At 43.6% G+C, this 15,144-nt stretch overlaps 1 pseudogene; it reads right to left on the bottom strand.

The window, feature by feature from the left end:
• Positions 1-5,187: 5,187 nt before the first annotated feature.
• The window catches only part of LOC109643916 (slit homolog 1 protein-like), a 39,287-nt pseudogene continuing 29,330 nt past the window's right edge, over positions 5,188-15,144 (bottom strand).

The following is a 15,144-nucleotide window of genomic DNA, read 5'->3' as shown; positions in this document are numbered from 1 at the left end:
GAAAACCTACAGTAATAATAATGATAAAGGAACTGTTGGGTTTATTATTACTGTTATTATCAATATGATGATTAATATTTATATGAATTCATGACACTTTTATAAGTAATTTACATTTTCTTATTCAGCTTTCTCTCATTTTAGCTTAATGCTTTTTAAAAAACGGTTTATTGAGCTCGACTTGAAGGTGAAGTTTCCCAGATGATCAAGTCCAGGTAGAATTTTCTTTTGTGGCAGAGAGAAAACTCAAAGCTGTGTCATGTCTCCATTCTTTCTTCTGCCGTGGTTAGGAAACACCACAAGGTTCACAGAAAGGTCGAACGAGCCAACGTGAAAACAGATTTCAGAAGTCGCAGGAGTCAAGTTTACCTGAATTAAATATTAATAATTCGCAATAAAAATAGTTAATTAGATAAAAGGAAGGTGATAATTTAAAGAGTTTTTTTTTAAACCCTGTCACCAGGAGATATTTGGTCGTCGGGTTCTCTGCTGCAGCTCTTTCCACTGTGAGATGATGGAGAGAAAGAGCTGCAGCAGCAACCTTGTGATAAAAAGCTTTAATGGCTCCATTGTGTCCTCAGCTCCGCTCAGCGCCACGGAAACCTCCGCCGAAGAAAACGCACCAGCAGAAACATCTGATATAAAATATTTTCCTCATTCCAACCTTTACTCTGGAGACACAAACACGTCCCCCTCCTCTCCCCGTGTTTTTCATATACACACTGACTGCTGTGAAAATGTCAGAGGCCCCATCAGACGCCCCTCCTGCTGCGGTGTGTGGTGGCTGCGCCCAGCAAGGATCCCCATTACTGATTAATGGAACCACATCAGCTCCATTCAATTAAGACTCAGCCCCATGCGGTCGTCTCCCCAGGCCTGTCTGAGCTGCGTTCGGCTGCAACTCACCGAGGACCTACTTTTAAAAATCCTGCTTTTATTTCTGCGCCCCTGCTTCTCCGGGTAAATGTCGTTTAATGCTTCTTCTGAGACGCTAAAAGAAAAACTTCATGATTCACGACTCAGGAAAGGTCACCGTTGAACGTGACCTTCCTTCTCACCATTCAGTGAATTCTGTGGGAAACAGTAAAGTGCTCGACCAATCAGACGTCTTCTAATTCAAACACGGAGCAGGGACTTTTTTAAAATTCGGATCCTGGTCTCTGCGGTGGAAACGACCATGTTCCTGCAAAGCTTCCTGGTTTCCGAGGAAAGTTCCTGCGATGGAATCACTTTATAAAAATGTAATTTGATAAAGATTTAGTCAAAGTCCCGACAAAGAGATTAACCGTCAGTAATCCAGCTTCTCGTCTGCTCCGAATCCACAACAGGATTCATCACACACAACAAATCTATGAGAAGAGACCTTCGGGAAAACAGCACATTTTAAAGTGCCCACGCACTCGTGCCTCTTTCTTCTTCTCCTTCACACAGCGCCGCTGCAGTTAAAGCACAGAAACACTCAAACTGCAGCTTCTAATGTTTCAACACAATTTACATCTGAATCAGGAACTCGAGGCCAAAACTTCCCTCAACTGATAAAAAACAGGAATTTACGACCACGTTCAAATAATACTGGTATAAATATTAGATAATATACTTCACATAGTAAATATTGCATAGAAATACTATATACATATATTATATCCTAACAGGGAAATGTTTATGTAGAATTTAAACGTTAAAGTTCATTCTATAAAAGTTCTACATAAATAAAATGTATTTTATTATTAGAACTTTTTTTTTACATCAGATTGTTCCCGTGTTCATTTCACAATAGAAACAGAAGAACACGTGTAGAAATATGTTTTAACTGCAGCTTGTATGTTACAATAGAAGATTTATAAAAGAGCATCTGTGACATGTGATCGACACGACCTCCGACCTCCACGTGTCCGACTGGAGGTCTCCCACTCCTCCTCCTCCTCCTCCTCCTCCTCCTCCTCATGTCAACGTGACCCAAAGAAATAACAACAGTCTCAGAGCAACTTAATTTAACGCTGAATGGAGAGAAAGTGCTCGACAAGGGCAGAGCCGGTGGAAAATAATGGAAACTCTGTTCTGTAGCAGTCTGTCGTCTTTCTCTCCTTTCTCCTCCAACAGAAACTCCTCCCAGGTCACCTTGGTAGTTTCTACTTCTTTTGGCAAACGTCTGAAATATTCAGTTTGCCTGCGGCGCTCTCGAACCCCCCCCCCCCCCCATCTCTCTTTATCTCTGTCACTCACCCCACACCCCCACCTCCTTTCCCAACTTCTGTCCTCCTTCTTCCCTCATTTTCCATCTCAGCCTCCATCCCAGCCTCCATCTCCTGCATCCATTCGACTTTCCCTCAGTGCATCCAGGAGGTGCTGTAGCCGCAGGGTGTGTGTGTGTGTGTGTGTGTGTGTGTGCAGGAGGTTATGCAGTGGATCCAATGAGCACCTGGAGACCACTAACCATGATCATATCAATAAAAGGACATCTGCTCTACGGCAAAAAAGACCTGCACGAGGAGAGAGGAGAAAAAAACGAGGAGAGAGTGTGAATGGGGGGAGGAAAAGCAGGAGGAGGATGAGAGCGAACAAAGAAGAGAGGATGACAAAAGGAAAAAAGGTTGAACAAAGGAGAGCAAGGTGATGGAGAGGAGAAGGAAACAGAAGGAGTGGAGGGGGAGAAAGATGAGGGAGAGAGGGAGGGGGTGGATAAAGAAAGAGAGGGTGATGAAGGAGGAAAGGTGAACAAAGAAAAGTGAGTGATGAACAAGAGGGAAAAGGAGAAACAGGGATGAGTGAAGGTAAAAGAGAGGAGCAGGAGGGAGGGATGAGGAAGTATGAAGGGAGGAAGTAAAGAAATGAAGAGAAGGGATAAAAGAGAGGATAAATACAGGAAAGAAAATGTGGTAAGAAAGGGGAAAAGAAAGAAAGAAAGAGAAAGAAAGAAAGAGAGAAAAAGAAAGAGAAAGAGAAAGAAAGAGCGAGAAAAAAAGAAAGAAAGAAGGAAACTGAAAAAAAGAAAGAAAGAAAGAGCGAGAAAGAAAGAAGGAAACTGAAAGAAAGAAAGAAAGAAAGAAGGAAACTGAAAGAAAGAAAGAAGGAAAGAAAGAGAGAGAGAAAAAGAGGGAGAAAGAAAGAAAGAAGGAAAGAGAAGGAAAGAAGGAAAGAAGGAAAGAAGGAAAGAAGGAAAGAAGGAAAGAAAGAAAGATAGAGAGAGAGAAAAAGAGGGAGAAAGAAAGAAAGAAGGAAAGAGAAAGAAAGAAGGAAAGAAAGAAAGAGAAAGAAAGAAAAAGAAAGAAAGAGAGACAGAGAAAGTAAGAGAGAGAGAAAGAAAGAGGAATACAGGAAAAGAAAATGGAGAAAAATGGAATGTGGAAAGAAGAGGAGGGAAGAAAGAAAGAAAGAAAGAGCTAAACAGAGAAAGAGACAAAGAAAGGAATACAGGAAGAGAAAATAGAAAAAATGCTGGGAAAATAGCGAAACAGTGAAAGGAGGTGATGAGGAAAAGGAGAAGAAACTGTGTGTGTGTGTGTGTGTGTGTGTGTGTGTGTGTGTGTGTGTGAGGAACATACTGCCCCCTGCTGGCCGTCAGATCTCAGCTCACATGACCGATGACGTTCAGCGACTGAAAAACTCGTGTTTCAAACACAACAAAATAAAATAAATTATTATTACGTGTGAGAATAATTACCCGGTCGTCTACGAGAACACGAGACTCAACAGGAAGTTGATCTCGTTTTGTTGAAACATTAAAACTGTTGGTGTCGAGAAAAAATTCAATTCAAACTGGTTTTACAAAGATAAAAACTTTGTCTGCGACTCGTTCTGCATCGTGTCCCTCAGGAGTCACAAAGACGAACATTGGCACAGAAATTATGAATTTGTGTTGACGTGTCTCATGTTTCGTCTTATTGGACAAACTGACCTGAGGCTCGTCTCACACCCACGTGTCTGTTTTTATTTCTCCGGGTGGACGTGATGAGTTCGTGTGGATGAAGACTGAGGAGGACGGAGCGAGGGGACGTCCAACACGAGGACATACAGCAGCAGCTTCATTTCAAATCTAGAAGAAAGAAAACTACACGTTCTACTTTTTACTATCGTAACAGACGTCAAGCTCAAATTTCTGTCGCACGTTTAGTTTCTCTTCTTTTACAAAAGTGTTAAAAGTCATTTTTCAGTGTTTTTTTTTTTAATCTCGTGTTTGTAGGTTCAAGACTTTTATAAATAAAGATGCAGTAAAGTACGTTTTCATTTCTCCAGCAGCTGCAGCCACGTAGAATGAAAACATGTTAACGTGCGACGCATGATGTATGTTTTATGTCCGTTCACGTCTCTTCCTGATTTAATGAATCTAATAAACCCTGAAGAGACGTTTCCCCTTTAACTCTAGAGTCAAACATAAATTCTCCTCTCTCAGATTTTCATCATTAGAACAGATGGATTTGAATATTTATTCAGTTTAGAGACAAACTCCTCAGTTAGTGTGTGTGTGTGTGTGTGTGTGTGTGTGTGTGTGTGTGTGTGTGTGTGTGTGTGTGTGTGTGTGTTGTGGCTCTTTGTGTGCAGCAGATCGTCAGTGTGAGAAGATGTGGAGGCTTTATTGGAATTGGGGGTTGGGAAGGTGCAGCGGCCATGATTTTATTCCTTTAAAGACACAGGGAGACGGAAAGAGAGGAGGAGAGGAGGAGAGGGGGAAGGGGGAAAGATGGCGGTGAGGAAAGGTTGTGTGTGTGGGGGGGGGGGTGCAGAGGTGGATGGAGGGATGCAGGGACTGAACGGGTGTGTGTGTTTGTGTGCTGGGAGGGGGGAGGGGGGGGTGTATATTATGTTTTATGGTCACGAGGGGACGAATAAATCACTGTTTCATTAAACGGCTTCAGTCTCTGAGTGCTGCACCCCCCCCCCCCTCCCTGTGGGACGTCCCTCTTTCTCTCCCTCTCTCCTCCCTCCATCCTGCTTCACTTTGTCCTCCATCTCCCACTCGCTTCTTAAAAAAGAGAAAGAACCACCGGCGTCCCGTCCTCCTCCATCCATCCATCCGTCCATCTCCTACAGTAACACCCCCCCCCACACACACACACACACACACACACACACTATCTCTCTCTCCCTCTCGAGCTGCCATCGCACATCCACTCGACGGGGACACTAGACAGCCGTGACACAATGAGGTCAGAGGTCACGGCAGCAACAACAAGAAAACCAGAGCCGGGGTCAAGGTTGAAGAAAGAGAGAGAAACAGCTCTTTATTTAAATAAATAGGAAAAACCGGAGACGCTCTTATCGTCTCCGCTCGGATGAAACAACATCAACGCTATTTCTTTTTTTGTTTTATTTCCATGAAAGATGTGAAATCGCTTTGGAAACTTTTTTTTTTTTTTGTGGTTGGAGTTTTGGTTTTTTTGGCAAATGAAAACAGAGATTGATCTACGAGCTACAGATGATACAGACACAAGTTCATCTTCAACATATAAAAATACTATGAGAAAATCAAATGCATTATAATCATATATTACAATCTGTTAGGCTGTTACCGTGTGTAGAAGTATTGCAGTTATAGTCATAATAATAATAATATTAATATTAAAAGCTACATTAGTTTAATTCAGGTTCATGACAAAACTAAAGAAACAAATAAAAACATGTTAAAAACTCATCACACACTTTTTTTATTTTAGATTCACATCCATATAAATTACACGGCATCGTTTATAAAAGCTTCATTTGTTTATTTGTGCCAAGTGTTCGTCGGGAGGGGAGGAGTTTGATCGGAGTGAAACACGGCGGCGGCGGCGTATAATGAAGCTCATTATCATGGACGCCGTCTTGTTGTTGAAGGCGTCTTAACAATGACACACACACACACACACACACACACAGAGACACACTTAGTTTTTGTGCCTCTATACTTGCGAGGACCCTCAATCACATAATGTGCTTGTGAAACTTAATTTGACCTTTGACGACGATTTAAAATGTTTTTCTGTCCTGATAATTAATTATTCCACAATTTGTCCAAAGCACAACAGCGGATGTTTTACTTCCTTGTATTTATAACGTTTATTCTTCTCTCTCTACAAGTTTAACTTCCTCTTGAACTCTAATTAAAACTTGATGTTTTAGTCGTTTCCGACAAATTCACTTTGACATTTCATTCGTGTGTTTTGATTTTATCTGGTGTTAACTAAACTAAACTAACTAGTCCTTTTAGTAAAACTTGTTTATGTCAAATACGAACGTAACTTAATATTTTGTCTTTTTATAAACTTCTTAAGTCGATGATTCAAAACATATTTCGTTTATTTTCTATTTGACATAAAAATCACTTTTAACCTTGAATCTCAGTCGACATTAAATCCAGGTTTATTTTTCTCAAAGTGTTTTAATTAGTTAAATAATTAGTGATGATCATTATCTTCATTATGGTTATTTTTAAGTTAAGTTGTCTAACTCTGTGTCTCAATCGCCCCCTGGTGGATGGCTGCAGTAGAGGTAGTATAACCCTCCTCCTCCATGTTAGCGGATGGGAACATGAACAACAGAACCAAATATAGGTGGAAACTTACTTAGAGAACCGTCCTCGCAAGCACAGAAGAACAGGAACTAACATGCTCTCTCTCACTCCGTCACCTTTGACCTTTGTTCAGATTTTATTAGAGGAAGTGGAACAAGACGACGGCTCGCGTACGACGTCCATTTTTTATCTCTGAATATTAAATGAAGTCTTTTCAAACTGCAGGTGGCGCTGACGGTTGGATACATCAGATCATTCACCACAGACGTTAACGTTCTTTATTGATGAGGGGAAGACGTGTTCGTCTGCAGGGAACCAGCTGGTGTAAAGAAAAGTTAGCTTTTAACTTAGCAGCTTATTTTATGATAAATGTGATTAAAATAAATTTCACTTTCACAGACGTCAACTTTTCAGTCTGTTCGTAAAAATCAGGTCTGAGGAGACGGACGGTGACAGTCTGTCTTCAAATACCTGTTCATTGGTAATAGTACATATTATATTAGTATAATTATATTTTGTCACTGTAACATTTACAGACTTTATTAAAATTCAAAGTTTAAGTAAAGGAGATAAACGGTCTTTAATTTGTAAACCAAAGTTTGAGAATAAACTCTAAACTGATATTATGAGAGAAAGTTGTAAATTCAGGCTACGAGTCACATTAGAGGGAGAAGCTCAGAAGTTCAGTCTGTCTCTGTGTGAAATGAGGAATGTGCAGCATCTCGTCAAGTTGAACTCGATCATCGATCAATGATCGTCGAGTTTAATGTGAAGAAAGAACCAAACTGTCTCCGGTGGACGTTTTCACATCTGTGTCAGTTTCTCAACAAACTTGATTGTTTAAGATTTTAGATCCAGAAGAAGAGAAACTCCAGAGAACCACTTCTACGCTCTGCTTGTTTTTCCTGCAGCGTCTCGTCTGCATTTTACAAACGAAGCAGCTTTAACAAAAAACGAAATCCTCTTAATCTGTTTGATTTTCAAATGTTTTTAAAATGAACTTCATGAATTAGTTTGCAGCTGTCACACTGTGCAGGAATAGATTTCCCTTTTTCAACTAAAACACAAGCTTTTTGAGTTATTTATCTATTTGAATGCCCGTCCATATAAACGTGCATCACGTGCACGTGCAAACAGGAATAACATCTGTTCTCCTCCACATGTAAACACTTGTATTATCGTGAAACACAGAATAGAACCGAGCCGTTATCGTCGACGTTTCCAAACTTCTCAGTTTCTGTTCGTCCAGACTAAAACGCAGCTCCACCGGATCTAGACTGAATCTGAGATTGGCAGCGTTTCCAAACTTCTCAGTTTCAGGGTCAGAAAACTGAAAAAGTTGCGGACGCCAGACGCATCTGTGAGTTTTAAAAACTAAAAAGCAGTCGTGTAGATGAAGCGTCGGATTCGTACCTCGGCTTCCTGTGACACGCCGTCGTTTGCCGTGGCGACTGCGAGGGAAGGAAGTGAAGCGCTGAGGCTGCCACACGTCAGAAACACATACAGAAGGCATACGGAGGCGTTTCAACACGTGAGTATCGGTAATGAGCTGGAGTTAGGTAGTTATCCCACAGGTTCCCCTGCAGCAGGCGAGGAAGAGGAGGACGATGATGATGAGGTTGACTCGTTGATTTCATGTCTCAGGAGGGAAGAACTGTCTTATGTTACAAAACTGCGTCTGTGCGCGAAAAACACACGAAACAAACACCACCGACAACGTCCGCTTATCAGTGAGAGTCCCTCCAGTGTGTGTACCTCTTCAGCTTGTGTTTGTGTGTGTGCGTGAGTGTGTGTGTGTGTGTCACAACCGCAGCACTACACACACTCCTTGCAGCCACACTCCACAGGCTTCTCCACGTCCTGTGTGAACGAAGTCCCATCGTCGCACTCGAAGGTGAGCCGCCGGCGCCGCACCCTCAGGGGAGCACAGCAGGGGGCGACACCCGGCCCGGTTCCCGCCTGGCATCGACCCCGACATTCGACCCAGGAGAAGGTTTTGGACGTCTGGCAGAGGACGGTGCCGCGCTGCAGCCGGTGGTAATCTCTCACCGGTTCACCTCGACACGGAGACTCTGAGGGCGGGAAACACGAGGAGGGTTAAAGAGCCAATCAGAGACGAGTCATCAGCTACGACCAGAAATATTCTCTAACTCTTACAAACATGGATTTATTCATAACGTGACGTACGAAATATAAATATATATGTATATATATATATATTTGAATCAAAAATAAAAACCAAATCAATATGTGAAAGACGAACAAACTAATTACTAAATGAAGTTTTGTCTCTTCGACCTGCTGCAGCATCAATAATTGGATTTATATCTTTGATTCAGTTCTTGATCCGTCGTCAGTTAATTTACAATCTCATTAGAAATGTGTCAAGAAGAAGCAAAAACAGTTGAAGAAGTCGTGCAGAGCTCGCCCACGAGGGTTCATTCTACACATTCACCACAATTAACTGATGCAACGGCTTCATCACACACTTTTTAAATCATCAAGCCAGAAAAATGTTTTTAGATTTCACAAACTGAACTTGACACCGGTGAAGAGACGACAGCGATGAAGTCGCTGTGAGAAAATCTCAGCTTTCAAACCGATCGATTTGAGTTCGGACTCAAGTGAAGCTAAAAACAAAAAGATGAAATCTGCACTTTCGTCACAAATACAGATGACGTGAATGTGTATTTTTAAAAAGAGAAATTCAAACGTGTTTGTGATTTTCTCTTGGTCGGATCAGACCTCGATGATAAAACAGTGATAAAGACCTCAGGGAACAAAGATGAGCGAGGTGGAGACGTCGTCCATCTTTATTTACAGACGGTGGTTGAGCACAGTGATGTCGTTGTTCAGTAAAGATGTCTGACATGTTTCTCAGAGCGACCGTCAGCATCCTCCGTGGTTTTCATCACAGGGTCGCTCACCTATGTCGCAGCTCTGTCCGGTGAATCCCTGCTGGCAGACGCAGCGCTCTCCTCCCTCTGTCTCCTGACATTGTCCGTGCAGACACTGCACACCCTGACAGGAGCCCGCCGGCTCCCCCTGCAGGTTGCACAGCGCTCCGTGATATCCCTCCTTGCAGTCGCAGCGGTATGTTTGCGCGTCCAACGCCGCGCACGCGCCGTTCACGCACCTGGACGAAGAAACGGAGCCGAGTCAGTGACGGAGCCTCGACATCAACGTTATGAAATGATTCATAAATGTCACTTTAAGCCTTTTACTGCACGGCGCTGTAATGACGACTGACATTTGTTACGAGTTTCTGTGTAAAGTGCAACATGTGAAATGTCTTTAAATGCCAGAACAAAACACTCTCACTTGTTTCCTTCACACGGGTCGACACTGGTTGTCGTCGTGACGACGTCCAGTCCAGTAAGGGCTCCTGCCATTGGCTGGTCACAGTGCTGTCCCGTCCAGCCGGTCTGACAGTGACACTGAGGGCCCTGCGCGGCGTCGGGTCGGCAGACGCCGTGGAGGCAGTAGAGTTTGCGGCAGGCCTGACAGCCCGGGACCACGCCCGGCTTCATGTGGCCGCGGGTGAAATCCTGCAGCTCGTGGTTGATGTAAAGATTCCTGATGCATCCGTGGAAGCTGGACGTGTTGAGGGTCTGAGAGGACAGACCCAGAGAGGCGGGCATCACCTCCTCCGGCATCCCTGGACACACAACATCAACTTATCAATCCTGTGACCGATCAGGTTTATTGATCGTCCATCGTCCCTCCACTTCTGCTCTTACCTCCCACATACAGAGGAGCCTCCCCCGTCACCAGCTGGCTCCGCCCCTGACTGTCCAAGGTCGTCGGCTCTCCTCCGTCCACAGACAAATTCACCATCCGGTTAAAGGTCACCAGCTCCACTGTGTGGAAACGCCCGTCGTTTACCGTCTCGGTGCTGAGCACAGACGGAGGAAGAATTACCGCCATGGACTTGGAGATAATAGTTTTTATAAATATAATCAGTTCATCTTTGAATTCAAATCATCTGAGAAGATTCTGTGTTTTGTGAGGTCACTGTGGCCTTGACCTTCGACCTTCGACCAAATTCTAATCAGTTAATCGTGAAGTTGAACGATTGAACGATTGAACCAAATTTGAGGAAATGACCTCAGGGCGTTCTGGAAATATCACGTTCACAAGAAAGAGACGGACAGATGAAAAACAAAAGGGAGGCTTCAGCTGTTTCCTTCTCTTTTCTTGAAATAAACTTAATTAGTTCTTAATTAGGTTTTGATTCAGCCGTGAACCAAACACCCGTCACTAGAGGTGTCCCAGCATGCACTGGTCAAAACGACGGAGGTCTCTATTTCACCACACACACACACACACACACAGACATCTTTACATCGAGGATGTTTTTCCTTTCACCGCTTCACGCTCCTGAAGGTAACATCGTGCTGCGTTCAATGACCTCACTCACAAATCAGGTTCTTATTTTCAGGACGAAAACGTGTCCTCGAGTGTGTGTGTGTGTATGTGTGTGTGTTTACCTGTAAATAGTGGTCGCAGGCTGGTTGCCGGGATCATACGTGACCCTGACATGACCCTGATGAAGCTCGACAGCGATTGGTTCATTGTCTCCGTTATAGAGCAGGATACCGTTGTCCTCTGCTGTCGACACCTGAAACAAACACACCGGAGCATGTTGACGTGTGGGATACACTTTTTGTTGCGACTCTGTGTGTGTGTGTGTGTGTGTGTGTGTGTGTGTGTGTGTGTGTGTGTGTCCTCGCCTGCAGGGTGATGTTGGCCTGGGGCCAGTTCTTGACGTCTTGAAGCTCAACATACGAGTCTCTGTCCACGAAGTTGACGCTGACCAGCTTCTCACAGCTCTGACCCTCGAAGCCTGGCAGACACTGGCACTCCACCGTGTCCGTCCTCTCCACGCAGGGGGCGCCGTTCTGACACTGAGCCAGCTGGCACGGTGACGGGGGAACAAGGGCCGCCTCGCAGAACTGTCCACTGATGATGACATCACAGCAGATATCAGAGGTGATCACAGTGTTTTAAATGTTTGAATCCAGGTTCCTGTGCTGTGTTTCCTGTTTTTCCCAGAGAGCCCAGTTCCCCAGGTACACTTTCGTAACACTATCTCTTACGTTCCCAGAATTCCCAGCATTCCCAGAATCCCCAGCGTTCCCAGAATCCCCAGCGTTCCCAGTACCTGTATCCCTGAGGACAGACGCAGCTGTAACCGTCCAGATGGTCGACGCACTGAGCTCCGTTCTGACAGCGGTGATCCACACACTCATTATAATCTATACTGCAGTCGGGACCCACCCAGCCGGGGATACACACACACCTGGAACACACACACACACACACACACACACACACACACAGTTTAGGGCTCAGGTTACAATGAGGATTTGGTTTCGGAAAGAGGTGTGTGTGTGTGTGTGTGTGTGTGGTCACCTGGGGCCTGTGGGAGCGCTGATGCAGGTAGACTGATGCTGACAGGGGTTTCTACCTGGAGAACACACCCCCTCCACCTCTTCACAGAACAGACCTGAGAACAAGACGAGAACCAAAGTGTCGATAAAGTTTTTTACTTTATTGACAACAGATCCGTTGTGTGATTCTGTGACACACAGACGTTTTGTGAACCTTTGTGAAGGGAGGAGGAAAATGAGTGGAGCTGATCCCGGAGACGTACCTGTGTAGTTTGGAGAACACAAGCAGGTGTAGTTCCCAACTCCGTCCACGCAGGTGGCGCCGTTCTCGCATCCGTGGTCCTGACAGTCATCCACGTTGACCTCGCAGAACGTGCCGTGGAAACCAAACGCACACGCGCAGCTGGAACAACAACAAACTCTCATTTACGGTAACGAGAACAAGGAAAAACCTGATTGAGAAACTCTGAAAGTTCTTTGAATTTGACACAAAACTTTTACACGATGACAAAACATCAAGTATTCTGTTGTTTATAAAACTTAAACTAAAGTAAAACTTAACCAGATGCTGCACGTAGATGATTTTAACACCAGAGACACACGGATCTTCTGATATTCTCCCTCTGACACAACACGTAAACTAAATTTACTAATTTATTATTAAACTTTATTCTCGTAAAATTACAACTTACAAAATTTTCAACTTTATTCTTGAAATCACAGTTTCTTTCTGGCTCTAATCCTCCGTCTCATGTGTGGTTTAAAAATAATAGGTTTTTCTTTTTTTTTTACTTGAACTTTTAATTCTAATTCTGTAACTTGTTGAAATTTGCAGTAACTAATCAAAACATAATTAAACTACTATATCATATAAATTACACTGAGCAGGTATTTTAAGATAAACAGTCATCATCCGTCTCCACAAACCTGTTTCTGTTCGTCAGGTCGTGTCGGAGTCAACGTTCAAAGATTGATCTGATTTTAAAACATCGTCGTCTTTAAAGGTGACGCTCAAACTATTTCTTATCATATTTAATATTTATGAAACTCACACTGAAGTATAACTTAACACTCCTCATGTTTAAGCAGGTGATAGACCGAGCCTCTGATTTTCTCTAATGTGAAATGTATTCTCATAATATTACGACTTTATTGTTAAAATCTCACATTTGATTCTCCTGAAACATCAAATGTACATATACTTGATTAAAACGATCTTTTACGTTCTGCGTGCGACAGCAGCACAATATAACATGAGTCTGTGAACAATGAACATTCACCCACGATGAAAAACAGAAGAGAAAACTCTGAGGGACGTAAAATAATTCAAACAATCCGTTTGCTGTTGGTTTACTTTTGTAGTTTCAGGCGGTTTGAACTCTGAGATGTGAAGCAGCAGAGCAGAGTCGTTACCTGAAGCCTCTCGTCTGCTCGTCGCTCAGACAGGTTCCTCCGTTGGTGCAGGGATTACTGAAGCAAGCATCAACTGGTGTCTCACAGTGTTCACCCTGAAACACACACACACACACACACACACACACACACACACACAGTGAATACAGAACATATTCCTGTTTTTAAAAAGCATACAACATTAGATCAGGTCAACAGAGTCATTTGATGGGATTATCAGAGACAGCTGCGAGCTAAAAATAATCTCTGACAACACGCAAACAAAATATTGGATCAGTGGTTTTAAAACATCCAGCTCTGGGGGTGTAAATGGATTATTGTGCGTCTGCAGGGGGAAACCTTTTGATTAGACGACACAAGGTGCAGACAAAAAAAAAAAACAACACACAAACTCACCGAGTAGATCACGCGAGCCTGTCTGCAGCACGCAACACAAAGACACACACACAAACACACACACGGACACACACAGTTGCATACCGTGAATCCAGTCGTGCAGGTGCAGGTGTACGGTTGTGTGTGGTGGACTTGGCAGACGCCCTGGTTCTGGCAGGGGGACGACACACACGGGCTGCATTTGGCCTGAACAGACGCCTCCACTGGACCTGATCACACACACGCACACGCACACACACACACACACACAGACACACACACAGACACACACACAGACACACACTGAACTTTACAGTGCTGCAGTGTTTTCATCTTTTTTTAAAAGTCACAGCTTCACAGCGAAGCGTCTCCGGGTCTCTTGAGAGGCGCTGTTTTAATTCAAGTTATTATTATTATATTCACACCATGAAGAGATTAAATCTTTAAAACCCGGAGCTGTGACGCTCTGTGACTTTCACTGGTTTTAACACAACTTTAAATCTCCATCTTTGTTGTCATGAGCCGTAATTTATTTTATTCTTTCACATCTTAAATTCACTGTGGATGAATTAAGCTTTTTGCTCCCAAATTCCCCTCGGCAGACAAATGAAACACTGAATAAAAGATCGCTCTCTGTATCATCGCACAGTTTAAGTGTCACAATTAGCTGAATGCAGATTAAAGTCTGACTGATTTAGCTTCATAAGTGATAGTTTATAATTACACAATAACACACCTGGCACTTCTCTAGGTGAAGAGCTTCAGAGGGGAACGAGAAGAAACGGGAACATGAAGATACAAACAAGGTTCTAATGGGAAAGTGGAACATCACAAAGAGCTCAACGGTTCCTAAACATCTTGAATTGTACTGATAGAAACACAGAATGATAACATCAGAGGGTGGAGGCGCGGTTTAGACGTCTTGTCGATACACACACTCAGCCAATCAGGAGTCAGTGTCAGCTGTCAATCACCACGTCTGTTTCTATATCATCAGATAAACGATTCAAACCGAACTGATCAGAAACACTCGAACAAACATCAGCGAGATGAGAACGAGCTGAAACGACAGAAACGTCTTCGACAAGCATTTATTTAAAATGATATCTTAACATGGAGGAGGCGGGGTTTATGACCTAGGCTGCAGCCCGCCACCGGGGGGCGATAGAGATTGGCTTCACTTTTTGAGCGTAGTCATGTCGTCCATCTTTATTTACTGTCTGTGATCAGACCAGAAAAACTTTAGACCTAAAATAAGTTAAATCACTGAAGAGGATAAATCAGATCAAACGCTTCTGACCTCAAGACGCTGAACAGGAAACTCTTCTAGATTTTCTTCCGACTCACCCAGACACTGGAACTTGTCGGCGGGCGTGGTGAGCAGCAGTTTGCCCTCCATGTCCCGGGGGCCGGCACAGCGGGCGATACCGGGCTCCTTGTAGCCGCTCTTCACCCAGTCTGAGAGCCAGAGCAGGC

The sequence above is a fragment of the Paralichthys olivaceus genome, chromosome 8 (genome assembly GCF_024713975.1).
Source record: "Paralichthys olivaceus isolate ysfri-2021 chromosome 8, ASM2471397v2, whole genome shotgun sequence".
Lineage (NCBI taxonomy): Eukaryota > Metazoa > Chordata > Actinopteri > Pleuronectiformes > Paralichthyidae > Paralichthys > Paralichthys olivaceus.
This window is presented reverse-complemented; position numbering and strand designations above follow the sequence as displayed.